The 13,331-nt window shown below is 37.9% G+C and overlaps 1 protein-coding gene and 1 pseudogene across 1 annotated transcript in view; both read right to left on the bottom strand.

The window, feature by feature from the left end:
* The window catches only part of LOC117284725, a 14,647-nt pseudogene extending 13,475 nt beyond the window's left edge, over nucleotides 1–1,172 (bottom strand).
* Nucleotides 1–13,331, bottom strand: part of Fam120c (family with sequence similarity 120C) — a 198,532-nt gene that overhangs the window by 27,347 nt on the left and 157,854 nt on the right.

Raw genomic sequence — 13,331 nt, forward strand, 5'->3', positions numbered from 1 at the left:
GATATTTGAATTTTTCTAGAGCCTGATTGATCAATTTTGTTACCTCCTGTGCTATGGGTTGGACACATATATTTAAATATTGCATTTTTCTCTGGTATGAAGAAGCAAAAGTATAAATAAAGACCAAAATGTAATAGATATTGTATTTCTGATTTGAATTTTTCTAGAGCCTGATTGATCAATTTTGTTACCTCCTGTGCTATGGGTTGGACACATATATTTAAATATTGCATTTTTCTCTGGTATGAAGAAGCAAAAGTATAAATAAAGACCAAAATGTATAATAGATATTGGGACATGGGAAGAAAATGTTTAAATGAAAATGGGAACAAGAGAGAAGGAGAGAGAAAGGAAAGCAGGGAAAAGAAAAAAGAAGAGAAGAAAAAAATGGAAACAGCATTTGTAAATAAAGAGACAAAGAGGGGTTGAAGAGATAGGGAAATTTGAAAAAAAAAGAGTCAAGATATATCATGTACAGGTACCAATTCCCTATGATGAACATTATCATTATGTATATCTAAACTGTACCAAGAAAAAATGTTGGGGATAAACAACCAATGTAATGGGCTGCTGCTCAGGTACCTGCACACTCACTAGCTGCAGCAATGCTGAGTTTACAAGGAGTAGCTCAGTGTCCATATTGACAGTGGTCTGGTCAAATGGGCAAGTCTTGCAGTGGAGTTTATTCAAGCAAATCTTACAGATAGTACAGCCACAGCCTAAACTGATGGGCTTTCAAACTGTTTTGTTGAAAGTCTAATTACAAACTGGGGAGGAGAGGAAATCTGTCCATTGTGGAGCTTGTATAGGTACTGCTTCTGTAGTTAACACACACACACACGCACACACACACACAAGCAAAGATTTCACTAGAATCAAAATCTTTGAAAAAAGCTTATCTTTTAAAAAAAATCTCCTGAAAAAAAATATCTCCTGTAGTTACAGTCAACACATAGTTTGAAATTTAACCACGCAGGTCTAGCCACAGCTTCTCTCAGATCCGAGTCCCCATGGCCATACTGATCACCATGGCAGCAGCCACCAACTCTGACTCTGTTTTAGGGTACCACCAGTGTTGCCTCCAGCCCCCCACCTGCTGCAGATGAGGATGTTCCTGTAGCAGGGACTATGCTATTGGTCAGCATTCTCTTCCTCCTCTTCTGCTGCCCCATTGGTCAAGTGTCCTCAGCTCCTTCCTCTTCCTCGGACTCCAGACTTCCCCTGAGATGGAGTTGGAGAAGAGGGCAAAGCTCCCTGAAGCACTTTCATAAACCAGTCTGAGTAGGCTGTTTCAGTTCTTCAAAAATACCAGAAAGGCTAAAGCTTGTTGATATCTAGTACATTCTCATACTAACCTGAGAACTTAGGGTAAACAGGTGATCTGACTGAAATCCAGTGGCAATGATAATACAATGACACAGCTACTGTTAACAAAGCTTTATAATATACTTTTCCTAATACTTTTTTATGTTTGGTTTTTTGAGACAGGGTCTCTCTATGTAGTTCATGCTAGCCTTGGCTCACTCTCATTATGTAGCCCAGTCTTTAGCAAGACTCTGTCTTAAAACAAAACAAACAAACAAAAAGTCTTGGAATATAGCTCAGTGTGAAGTCTTGGGTTCAATTTTCCAGTATTGAAAAACAAACAGAAACACACACACACACACACACACACACACACACACACACACACAGGTCTATGATCTATGTGCAATATCTTACAGACTATTCTACAGGGGAACATGTCTTTGTATTAATATTTCCAAAAACAGGATTTTTTGGGGGGCATACTGGTAATGCAGAATGAAATTTGTTTTGGTATAGGGTACATGTATGTGACATTTTGATTATTTTCATCCCTATTACACCCTTCTTCCTGATCTCCTTCTTAGTCTCTAAGAGTCTACCTTCTGGTTTCCCCACAGACTCTTTTACAACTAAAAACAATTACCTGTTTTCCTTAGTCCCCCACCCTGTACCAGGGGATAGAACTCAGGACTTTGTACTTTCAAGTCAGGTGCAGCTCCACTGAGCCAAATCCCCAGCCGCTCCTGTTTTTCTTTCTTTCTTGCTTTCTTTCTTTCTTTCTTTCTTTCTTTCTTTCTTTCTTTCTTTCTTTCTTTTCTGTACCGGGAATTGAACTCAGGACCTTGCACTTGTGAGGCAGGTGGCAGAACCAATGAGCTAAATCCTTGGCCCTCCTGTTTTTCTTTTTACCCCAGAAATGTGACTGCTGTTGTGAAAGACATGAACTGCCTTACCTTGCAGTGCAATGCTGGTTCCCAATAAATGGTTTTAGGAATAATAACAGCTTCTGTTTTCTACATGGTTGATCATGCCACATACTCTGCTGTTTGTTTTACAGATTAGACAGTTGAGATTTTAAATAGCGAAGTGATTTGCTGAAGGTCACTGTATGCCTAGACTTGTATCCAAGTATGTTTGACTTCAAAGGACTTTTTGTTTCCAAAAAGATACAATACATAATAAAAAGCTAATAATTATTGATTTTTTCAATGTAAGTAACAACTACTAATTTTCACTGAGAACTTCTGTTTTTTTTTTTTTTTTTGTACTGGGTATCAAGCTTGGGCCTTTGTGCTTTTGAGGCAGTTGGCAGAACCACTGAGCCAAATCCCTGGCCCGAGAGCTTCTGCTCTTGACAACAGCTTCACCATTACATGCTTTGCTAGAGCCTTTCTTTCTTCAGCTCTTACCTGGTAGGCCTCCCTTCCTTCCTTGGGGTAGCACAGGGGGGCCATTGGAGGGCACTTGTCTAGCTTTTCTGAAAGTTATTCATTATTGCCACTGTGTTAACCTGTGCAGTGTTTTGAGGTTTTGCTCTTACCCCAGCTAGACAAAGTTGTGAACAGTACTACAGACGGGGAGACTGGCTGACTTTAAGAGTGTCACAAGTCATCCGTACTTGAGCTGTGCTCTTTCACAGTAGTTGCCTGCACTCTAGGAAAATGTTTTACTTTCCATTTTCTTTCTTTCTAATTCACTTTAATTTTTTTTTTTTTGAGACGGGGTCTCACTACGTAGTTCAGGCCAGCCCTGAACTCTGAGAACTTTCAATGGTCCAGGCTCTATGACAGAAACGTTACTTATATTAATTTCTCCATTTATAGATGAAGAAACTAGGGTACAGAGAGGTTAAGTAACATGCCCAAAGTCACAGAACTAGTAAATGGCAGAGCCAGATGCAAAGCTAAATCATTTGTCTCCAAAGTCTGTACAACAGGGGTTTCTACCATGAAATGTTGCCCAAGAACACAGAAATAGGATGAGACTAATAAAAATCCACAAAATGGATGCAACTAGCTACCTGAGGAAATCAATGAAGAAATGAAAATACAAACAAGTGATCTAAAAATTGGAAAAGAGAAACACTCAGGAGGATGAATAAGGCAGGAGGATCACCTTGAGTTTGAGGGCAGTCTGGGCTAGTGAGTTCACGGTCAGCTTGGACTACGTAGTGAGGCTCTATCTCAATAAATAAATAAATATTGAAAAGAGAAGAGGAAGCTGGCAGATTAGTTTCACTCAGAGGTCGCATGCCAGGTTCTGAAGGGACTGAGACTGCTGTGTTATGTTGAGTAAATTGAAGAGGAATATAAACGTCTAAAGATAACTAAGCCCAATGACACATCACAGGGAGACAGAATATCTAACTGAAGAGATCTCCACATGAATGAATTTTGCTATCCTAACTGATCTTCAGCCCACAACACAGAAACATGGGAAAGCTAGATAACATGATATCTCCCAAAACCTATAATTCCCCAAAAGGTGATCTCATAGGAGCTGAAGCATAGGAAGTTACAGGCAAAAATCTAAATAAATGGTCAAAATGTTTGAAGAGATAAAAGAAGAAACATAAATTCATAACATGCTTAAGCTCAAACAGAAATTTATTAAAGAGATAAAAATTATTAATACAATATTAGATAAGCCTAAAGAGGAAGAAAACCAGATTGAGTTAAACAAGACAATGTAAGACATGTATGGCCACTTTGGTAATGAATTAGAAACTAAAAAAAAAAGCAAGCAGAAATACAAGATATGAGAAATTCAATGGAAAGTACTGATATCCTCTTTAATAAAGGTGCTTGGAAAAGTGGATATCTACATGCAGAAGACTGACTCCAGACTCATATCTCCCACCACGTAGTAAACTAAAATCAAAATATATCATAGAACAGTGCTAAAACAGACAATCTCCTGAAAGACAAAGTAGGTCAGTGATGGTGAACCTTTTAGAGATTTCAATGATAACAAACAGCTGGCTGTGGCACATGTGCCATGGGTTTGCCACCACCGCAACAGGTAAAACTGTTGAAGTTATGGGTGTAGGCGAGGACTTTCTGAACAGAACCTCAGCTGCACAGAAAATAGTTCTGAGAATCAAAAAATGGCATCAAATTAAAATGTTCCTGCAAAGCACAAGAAATAACCAAGAGAATGAAATGACAACCTACAGAATGGGAAAAATTTTGCCAGTGATTCCTCAGACAGAGGACTCATATCTGGTCATTCGAGAGATGCAGATGAAAACAACACTGAGATTCCACCTCACCCCACAAAGAATGGCTGCTATCAAGAAATCAACCAGTAACAAATGTTGGCATGGTTGTGGGGAGAAACAAACCCTTCTCCATTGTTGGTGGGAGGGAAGACTGGTGCAACCACTGTGGAAATCAATGAGGAGATACCTCAAAGAGCTTGGACTGGAGGTTCCATTTGACCCAGTCATCCCTCTGCTGGGTACCTTTCCAAAAATAATTAAAAGAATCATACCACAATGATATACGTGCACCCATGTTTATAGAGGCATAGTTTTTAATAACTAAAACTTGGAAACAGCCCAATTGCCCATCAGTTGGAGACCAGATAAAGAAGATGTGGTTTTTCTACAAAATGGAGTACTAATCAGCCATAAAGAATGAAAAACTAGAGTCATTCGAGGAAAATGGATGCATATTGAGGCCATACTCTTAAGTGAAATAAATAAGGCACATGTGTAAATACTGAATAGTTTTTCTGGTGTAAGAAACTAAAAGTGTAAATAAGATCCAAAATGTATAATTGACAATGTGAAATAGGAAGAAAAGGGATAAAGATGTAGGGGAAGTGGGAAGGGTAGGGGAAAGGAAATAGGGAAATGGAAAAATATGAGAAAAGGAAAAATGCAAACAAAGTTTTTGTAAATAGGGGAGGGGGGAAGGGTAAAGGGAGGGCAGTGGTATGGGGAAAAAATGAGAACCAAGATCTGTCATGTAAAGGTACAAGATCTGAATGATAAATGTAACTGTACTGTATACTTAAAAAGTACCAATAAACTCAATGAGAAAAAAAAAGAAGTAAAAAAATTTTGACCACAAAAAATAAAAGATCCAATCGAAAATGGGCAAGTAAAATAAATAAACACAGAAGTATAAAAGGCCAATAAATACATGAAGAAACGTTCAACATCACTGACCATTAGAGAAACGCAGTCAAAAGCCTTCTATCCCCAAACCCAAACTAGTTCAAAGTTAAATAGAGGAGGTTACAAAAGAGATCAAACAGGTACTCAGCCATATCAGAGAAGATACATCTAAACAGATAACAAAAAATATGCAGGAGCTTTCAGAAGCTAGATGAAAAAAAAAAAAAAAAAAAAATTCAAGATATGAATGAACCGTTTACCAAACAACTAGAGTTCATGAAAAGGTTTCGGTCAGAAATCTAGGAAGAAAAATAAAAAAAGAAATCTAGGACATTAAAAACCAAACTGAGGGCTTGCAAGCACAAGGTTCTGAGTTTTATCCCTGGTACCAAAAACAAAACACCTGCAAGTAGAACTAACCAATGTGAGGATAGACTTTCAGAACTAGAAGGCAATAATGCCTTCGAAGGTCAACTACTCAAAGACCCACCCTTTTTTTTTTGTATGGGGGATCAAACTCCAGACTTTGTACTTGCGAGGCAGGCGGCAGAACCACTGAGCTAAATCCCCGGCCCTCAAAGACACTTTAAATACAAGAGAATATGAAAAATGGATCCAAAAGCTGCTAGATGATGTAAAAACTAAGAATAATTAGAACAAGTGAAAAATAAAAAAAAAACAGTAGTACAGATAGAACACTGGGTCTGAGAAGACCACTCCTTTCTACTGCTTGAGCTTGGGCAGTACCCTAGGACCATTCCTATATAATCCTAATCTAAAGTCTTGCTGCCCTTTTTGGGCCCCTTTTTCCTCTTTCTCAGTACTGTCTTTCTGTTTGTGATCTTCAATAAGTGTAGCTGCTTTTCTTTTACTATCAGGTGTCTCCTTTGCAATTCTTTGCTTGCCATACACAAGAGCTTGGAATCCGTCAGGTCTATGGCATAAAAAAACCTGTTCACAGAAATAATGGCAGAAAACTTCAAAATATAGGGGAAAATAAGCATACAAATAAGTGAGGCACATAGAACTCAAAATAGCCACAGCCAGAATAGAATCTTTCCATGCCACATTACACTCAAAGTACCAGAAGTGCAGCACAGGGACTAAATCTTAAAAGCTGTTAGAGAAAGGCAATGAATCACAAAGGTAAACCCATTAGAATTACAGTAGGCTTCTCTACACAAATGTTAAGGCCAGGAGGGCTTGAAGTGAAGTGTTTCAAGCCCTAACAGATAACTGTTAGGAACAATTCTACATAATTTTGGGGGAAAATCACTTCACAATTAAATTATGATCAAGCCTAGTCTTCTTGCCTACAGGCTGGCTATGACATGCCAAAACATAACTTTATTTTTGCCTCTTGTCACAGCTGAGACCTGAATTGTTCTGTGATGCTGTGATACTCAAGGGTAAGATTACATCAGCAGAAGACATCCTGGTTCTCTGAGAACCAAGTAGAAAGGTCTCACCTGGGAAGGGTGAGACCTTATCAGCTTAACTCATCCCACCTACTGTTCTAAGAACATCTTTGCTCATCTTGCCATCCTAATCAACCTAAGACCCTCATCAGAATAAAATAGTCATGGCTTTAAGATTACCCGCTACCTTCCCAGACATCTGATACTCCCTATGAACCCAATAAATAGTGGCAAGCGCAGGGTGCCTTCATCTTTCCCAGAGTGGCATTGATCAGGTCCAAAGCTCAGCCTTTTTTCAAAGACTGTTTCCTTTCTTTATTCATTAATTCATCTTGTTGTTTGTGGCTCACAGGAGATCAGGACTCACTGCAGGGGTTCTGGTAACTACTCCTTTTCATGTTCCCTACAGGTAACAACTTCCAACCCAGACTGAAGTGTCCTGTAAAACTTTCCTTCAATACCGACAGAGAAATAAAGTATTTCCATGACAAGGGGTACTAAAGAAATTCAGGACCACCAATCCAGCATTATAAAAATTTTCAAGGATATCCTACAAAGAGGCAATGAAACCAACAATATCAGTAAGTCAAAAAGAATAAATAGACCTAGTAAGATGAGCAGCTAAGCAAAAGGAAAAAATAATGAAATTGAGAAAGGAGACAATCCCTCATGTGGAATTACACAACTATAAGTTAACTGTGTTATTAAGTAACTATGGGTTAACTAGGTAACTATACTCTTTATAAAATATACTTAAACAGCCATGATAACTTTTGTAATCTGTCATCAAAGGAGTATAGTGGACTCAAAAAGTTCCGCCAAGCTCTCTGCTCTCCCCCTCTCCACTAACTGCTTTGTGTAAATCCTGTTTCCTATATTCCCAAGAAAACTAAAATAAAATTAAGCTTTGCAAATATTTTTTCAAATGGCATATAAAAAAACACAAACTTCTATTCGGGGCTCTTGAGACTGACAAAACTCACTTGCTGAACGGCTGACATTATTAAAACCCAGTTTAACTCCTATCTTCGTGTTAAAGAGTTATCTGTGCTGTTTCCTGCTTCAGAATCATCAACAGGAAAATAATGCAATGGCAGGATTAAGTCAGTATCTCTCAGTAGTAACTCTCAATGTGAATGGTCCAAATTTCCCAATCAAAAGACAATCAAATTACAACGGATTCTGCTGAAATTCAAATCTTTGCTAACTCCTTTGAGATCCTGCATTCTAATAAAATGGAAAATGCAAAAGAAATGGATAAATTTCTACATACATATGAACTATCAAGGCTGAACAAAGAAGATACAAATATCCTGAATGATCCAGTTTCAGTGAATAAAATCAAAGAAATAATAAAAAAAAACTACCAATCAAGAGAAGTCCAGGTCCTTAAGGGTTCACTGCCAAATTCTACAAGAACTTTGTGGGTATTCCTAAAATTCTTTAATGAAATTGAAAGGCAAGCAGTACTCCCAGTCATTCCTGGAAACAAACATTACCCTGATTCCAAAATCAAAAACAGATCCAACCAAAAAAGAGAACTACAGGCCAATTTCTTTAATGAACATAGATGCCAAAATCTTCAATTAAGATAATGGCAAATAGGCTACAACGACTCTTCCTCAGAGTAACCCATCTGCGTCCTCCAGGGTGCACTTTTACTTTTGCTTTTACTTTTTCCTCTCTTTTGATCCTAAGTTCACTCTGCAGACCCAGTTTTTTCCCTTAACCTTCACTTTTCAAATAAACTTGCTCACCACTTAAAAACAGAGATAGTAGCAAACAGAAGTAAAATCATGAAAAAGATCATACACTATGACCTAATAGTACTCATCCTAGGGATGGTTCCACCAACACAAATCAATAAATGAAACACACTATATAAACAGAAACAAGGGCTACAATCACATGATTTTCTTAATAGATGCAGAAAAAGCATTTGGCAAAATCTAACATCCATTCATGATAAAAGCCCTGAAGAAAAAAGGTATAGAAGGTTTTTATTTCAATTGGATAAAAGCCATCTATGACAAACCAATGGCCAACAACATACTAAATGGAGGGGAGCCTAATGCTTTCTTGCTAAAATCAGGTACAAGAAGCCATGTGTGGTGGTGCACACCTGTAATCCCAGCACTTGGGAGGCTGAGGCAGGAGGGTCTCTGCGAGTTCAAGACCAGCCTAGGCTACACAGTGAGTTCCAGAGCAGAGTGGTCTGAACTACACAGTAAGACCCTGTCTTAAAAAAAATCAGGTACAAGACAAGGATGTCTGCCGTCATAACTCCTGTTCAATATAGTTGTTCAATATTAGCCAGAGCAATCCGACAAGAGAAAGTAATAAAAGGGATATGGATAGGAAAGAAAGAAGTTAAATTATCATAATTTGCATATGATAAGACCCCCAAAACTTTACCAAAAGATTCCTAGAATTACTAAATTCAGTAGCATAGTATGATACAAAGTCAATACTCAAAAACAATATACCAATAACAAACACAATGAGAGAGAAATAAGGGAAACAATACATTTCACAAAAGCATCAAAAACAATGAAATATAGGGATTAACAAGGCCAAGGAAGTGAAAGACTTCTACATTTAAAACTATAGTACCCCAAAAGGATATTGAAGAGAATATCAGAAAATAGAAAGATATCCCCTATTCATGGATGGACAGAACCAGTATTGTCAAAATGGCTGTACTTCTAACACCGATGTACAGATTTAATGAAATCCCAATAAAATGCCAGTATCATTTCTGAGAGATCTAGAGAAAAGAATCCTAAAATGTATATGGAACCAGAAGAGACCTTGAACAGCAAAGACAATTCTGGACAACAAGGGCAAGGCAGGGAGCATCATGATCTCAGATTTCAAGTTATACTACAAAGCTACAGTGATAAAAACAGCACGATATGGGTAAAAAAGAGACTTGTGGGTCAATGGAATAGAACAGAGGATGCAGAAACAACTCAGGGCATGCTCAGCTACCCTATCTTTGACAAAGGAACCAAATACTTTTGCTGGAAGAATGACAGACTCTTTAAAATGGTGGCTGGGCATGATAGTGCATTCCTGCAAGCCCAGCACTTGGGAGACTGAGGCAAGAGGATTGCCATGAGTTTGAGGCCAGTCTAGGTTGCATAGCAAGTTCAAGGCCAGGGTGAACTATATAGCAAGACTCTGTCTTACAAAATTTCAAAAAAATGGTGCTGGGAGAACTGACTATCCACATGCGAAAAGTTGAACCTAGACCCATCTCTCTCATCATGCCCTAAATTAAAATGAAAATGAGCTAGGCATGGTGGTGAACACCTAATCCCAGCACTTGGGAATCTGAGGCAGGAGGATCATCACGAGTTCAAGGCCAGTATGGGCTACATAGTGAATTCAAGGCTAGACTGAACTACATAGTGAGACCCTGTCTCAAAAACCCCCAAACAAAACTAAATAAATCAAAGATCTAAATATTAAAACAAAAACACAATGATTGCTGGAAGATAAAAATAGGTAAAATTCTTGAAGACAGGCTCAGGCAAAGACTTCCTGATTAAAGCCTTGATTGCAGAAGAAATAATACTACGAATCAACAAATGGGATCACTTCAAATTAAAAAGCTTCTGCAAAGCAAAAGAAATCACCACAGACTGAAGAGACAACCTGTATAAATGGGAAAAGATTTTTGACAGTTACTCCTCAGACAAAGGATTAGTATCTAGAATTTTTAAAGAACTACAAAAGGGCCAAGGATTTAGCTCAGTGGTTCTACCATCTCCCTCACAAGTGCAAGGTCCTGAGTTCGATACCCGGTACAAAAAAAAAAAAAACCCACAAAACAACAACAACAAAAGCCCCAAAAACAAAACAAACAAAAAAACTAACCAACCAACCAAACAAACAAACAAAAAACCTACAAAAATTAGATGCCCTCAATTTAAAGACCCAATTAAAATGGGTATCTGAAACAAATAGACATTTCTCAGATTAAGAAGTATAAACTACCAATAAATACATGAAAAATGTTCAACATGCCTGGCCATTTGATAAATGTAAATTAAAACCACATTGAAATTCTATTTCACTCCAGAAAGAATGGCTATCTTCACAGGGTGTGGTGGCACATGCTTGTAATCCCAGCACTTGGGAGGCTGAGGCAGAAGGATCTCCTTGAGTTCCAGGCCAGCCTGGACTACACAGTGAGTTTAAGGCCAGCCTGGGCTACAAAGCAAGACTTTGTCTCAAAAAACAAAACAAAAAACCAACCAACCAACCAACCAACAAAAGGTCTATCCTCAAGAAATCAGCCAATAACAAATGCTGGCAAGGCTGCAGGGGAAAAGGAATCCTTCTTTATTGTTGGTGAGAGTGTAATCTAGCACAATCACTATGGAAATTAATATGTAGATTCTTTTAAAAACTAAAACTAGAGGGCGGGGAATTTAGCTCAGTGGTGCCGCCACCTGCCTCACAAGTGCAAGGTCCGAGTTCAATCCCTGGTACACCCCCCCAAAAAAAAACCCAATAAAACAAAACCAAAAAACAAACAAAAAAACCCTAAAACTAGAAATTCCAGTTGATCCAACTTTCTACCTACCTTCCCGAAAGAGTTAAAACATCGTAACACAGTGATGTAGGTACACCTGTGTTTATAACAACATGATTCATAATAGCTAAATATTAGAAGCAGCCTATATGTCCACCAGCAGATGAATGAATAAAGAAAATGGATTTATATACAAGAGTACTTCTGTGCCATAAAGAAGGATAAACTTGAGTCATTTCTAGGAAAATAGATGTACCTTGAGACTGTAACATTAAGTGATGTAAACCAGATACAGAGACTTAAGTAGCTCATGATTTCCCTTATATGAGAAACCTAAATATATAAATAAAGTGCAAAACAAAGTACAACAGGAAAAGAGAGAAAAAAAGTTATTGTAACCCAGCGTGCTTAAAGTATCAAGAAGTGCACCTTGATTTAGCATAATTGTCTTACATGTTTTAGGCCTGTTAGCCTGGCTGTTAATTTGTATTCATTATAATCAGCTTGATTGGAAGTTATAAAATAACTGCGTGGCAAGCACAAGGTCTTGAGTTCAATCCCTGGTACCAAAAAAAAAAAAATTAATTAAGACATATCAAATCAGGAACAAAATGAGAGTGACTACCATCACCGTTCCTCTTCAATATAGTATTTGAAACTAGCTAGATCATTGGGTAAGAAGCTGGGCATGGTGGCACAGGCATGTAATCCCAGCACTCAGGAGGCTGAGGCAGGAGGATCACTGAGTTTGAGACCAGCCTGAACTACACAGTGAGACTGTCTCAAAAAATCAACCAACCAACCAAACACAAGAAAAAGAAATAAAAGAGAGAGATATATATAGGAAAGGAAGAAGTCAAACTAACTTTATTTGCAGATGACATGATACTTTATATAGAAGACCAAAATACTTCACCAAAACACTGCTAGAACTTGTAAACAAAGTCAGCAAGGTAGCAGGTTAAAAAAAATAAACACATAAAACTCAATACTGTTTCTGTATGCTAACAATGAAACCACAGAGAAATAAACTAGGAAAAGAATCCCATTTATAATTAATTTCAAAAAAATTAAATACTTAGGAATTAATCTAATTAAGGAAGTAAAATAACTATAATGAAAACTGTGAAAAAGGAGATTGAAGAGGACTTCAGAAAATGGAAAGACATCCCCTGTTCCTGCACAGGTAGAACAAATACTGTCAAAATGGCCATATTACCAAAAATAATTCAGTAAATCCCTGACTTATGAACATTCAAGTTGTGAACTTTCACAGTTATGAATGGACCTTGCATTACAAACATTTGTATATGCAAACAAATCACAGAAGTAGCTCATGTGTCTGCCAGACATTGTCACAGTTGTGTTGCTGTGTGCTTACTATACATTGTGACAGTGTACAGTACTACAACGCTAAATCAGAGCCAAGGATGTCTGGAAGAAAGAGGAAAAGTAGTGGTGATGTGGAGGGGATGGCTAGGAAGCCCAAAGCAATATTCATAGTATATTTGTATCAGGTGGGTAAGACTCACTTTGTTGGGCTTAGGAACAAATCTGACTTACAAATGTTTCCTGGAATGGAACTCATTCATAAGTCTAGGACTTATTATTTATAGATTTCATGCAATGCCAATCAAAATATCAACAGCATTCTTCACAGAACTAGAAAACTATCATAAAATTGATATGGAACCAGAAGAGACCAATAATTTTAAGAGCGGGCTGGGGATTTAGCTTGGTTCTGCAGCCTGCCTTATAAGCACAAAGTCCCAAGTTTGATCCCCAGTAAAAAACAAAACAAAACAAAATTGCAAAAGTAATCCTGGACAAGAGCAAAGCAGGAGGCATTGCAATTCAGGCTTTCAAGTTATATCACAAAGCTACTGATAAAAACAGCATGGTAGGCCGGGAGGCAGCCTGGGCTCCGAGCCACTGTGGG

The sequence above is a fragment of the Fukomys damarensis genome, unplaced genomic scaffold (genome assembly GCF_012274545.1).
Source record: "Fukomys damarensis isolate Sample0158 unplaced genomic scaffold, DMR_v1.0_HiC HiC_scaffold_39, whole genome shotgun sequence".
Taxonomy (NCBI): Eukaryota; Metazoa; Chordata; class Mammalia; order Rodentia; family Bathyergidae; genus Fukomys; species Fukomys damarensis.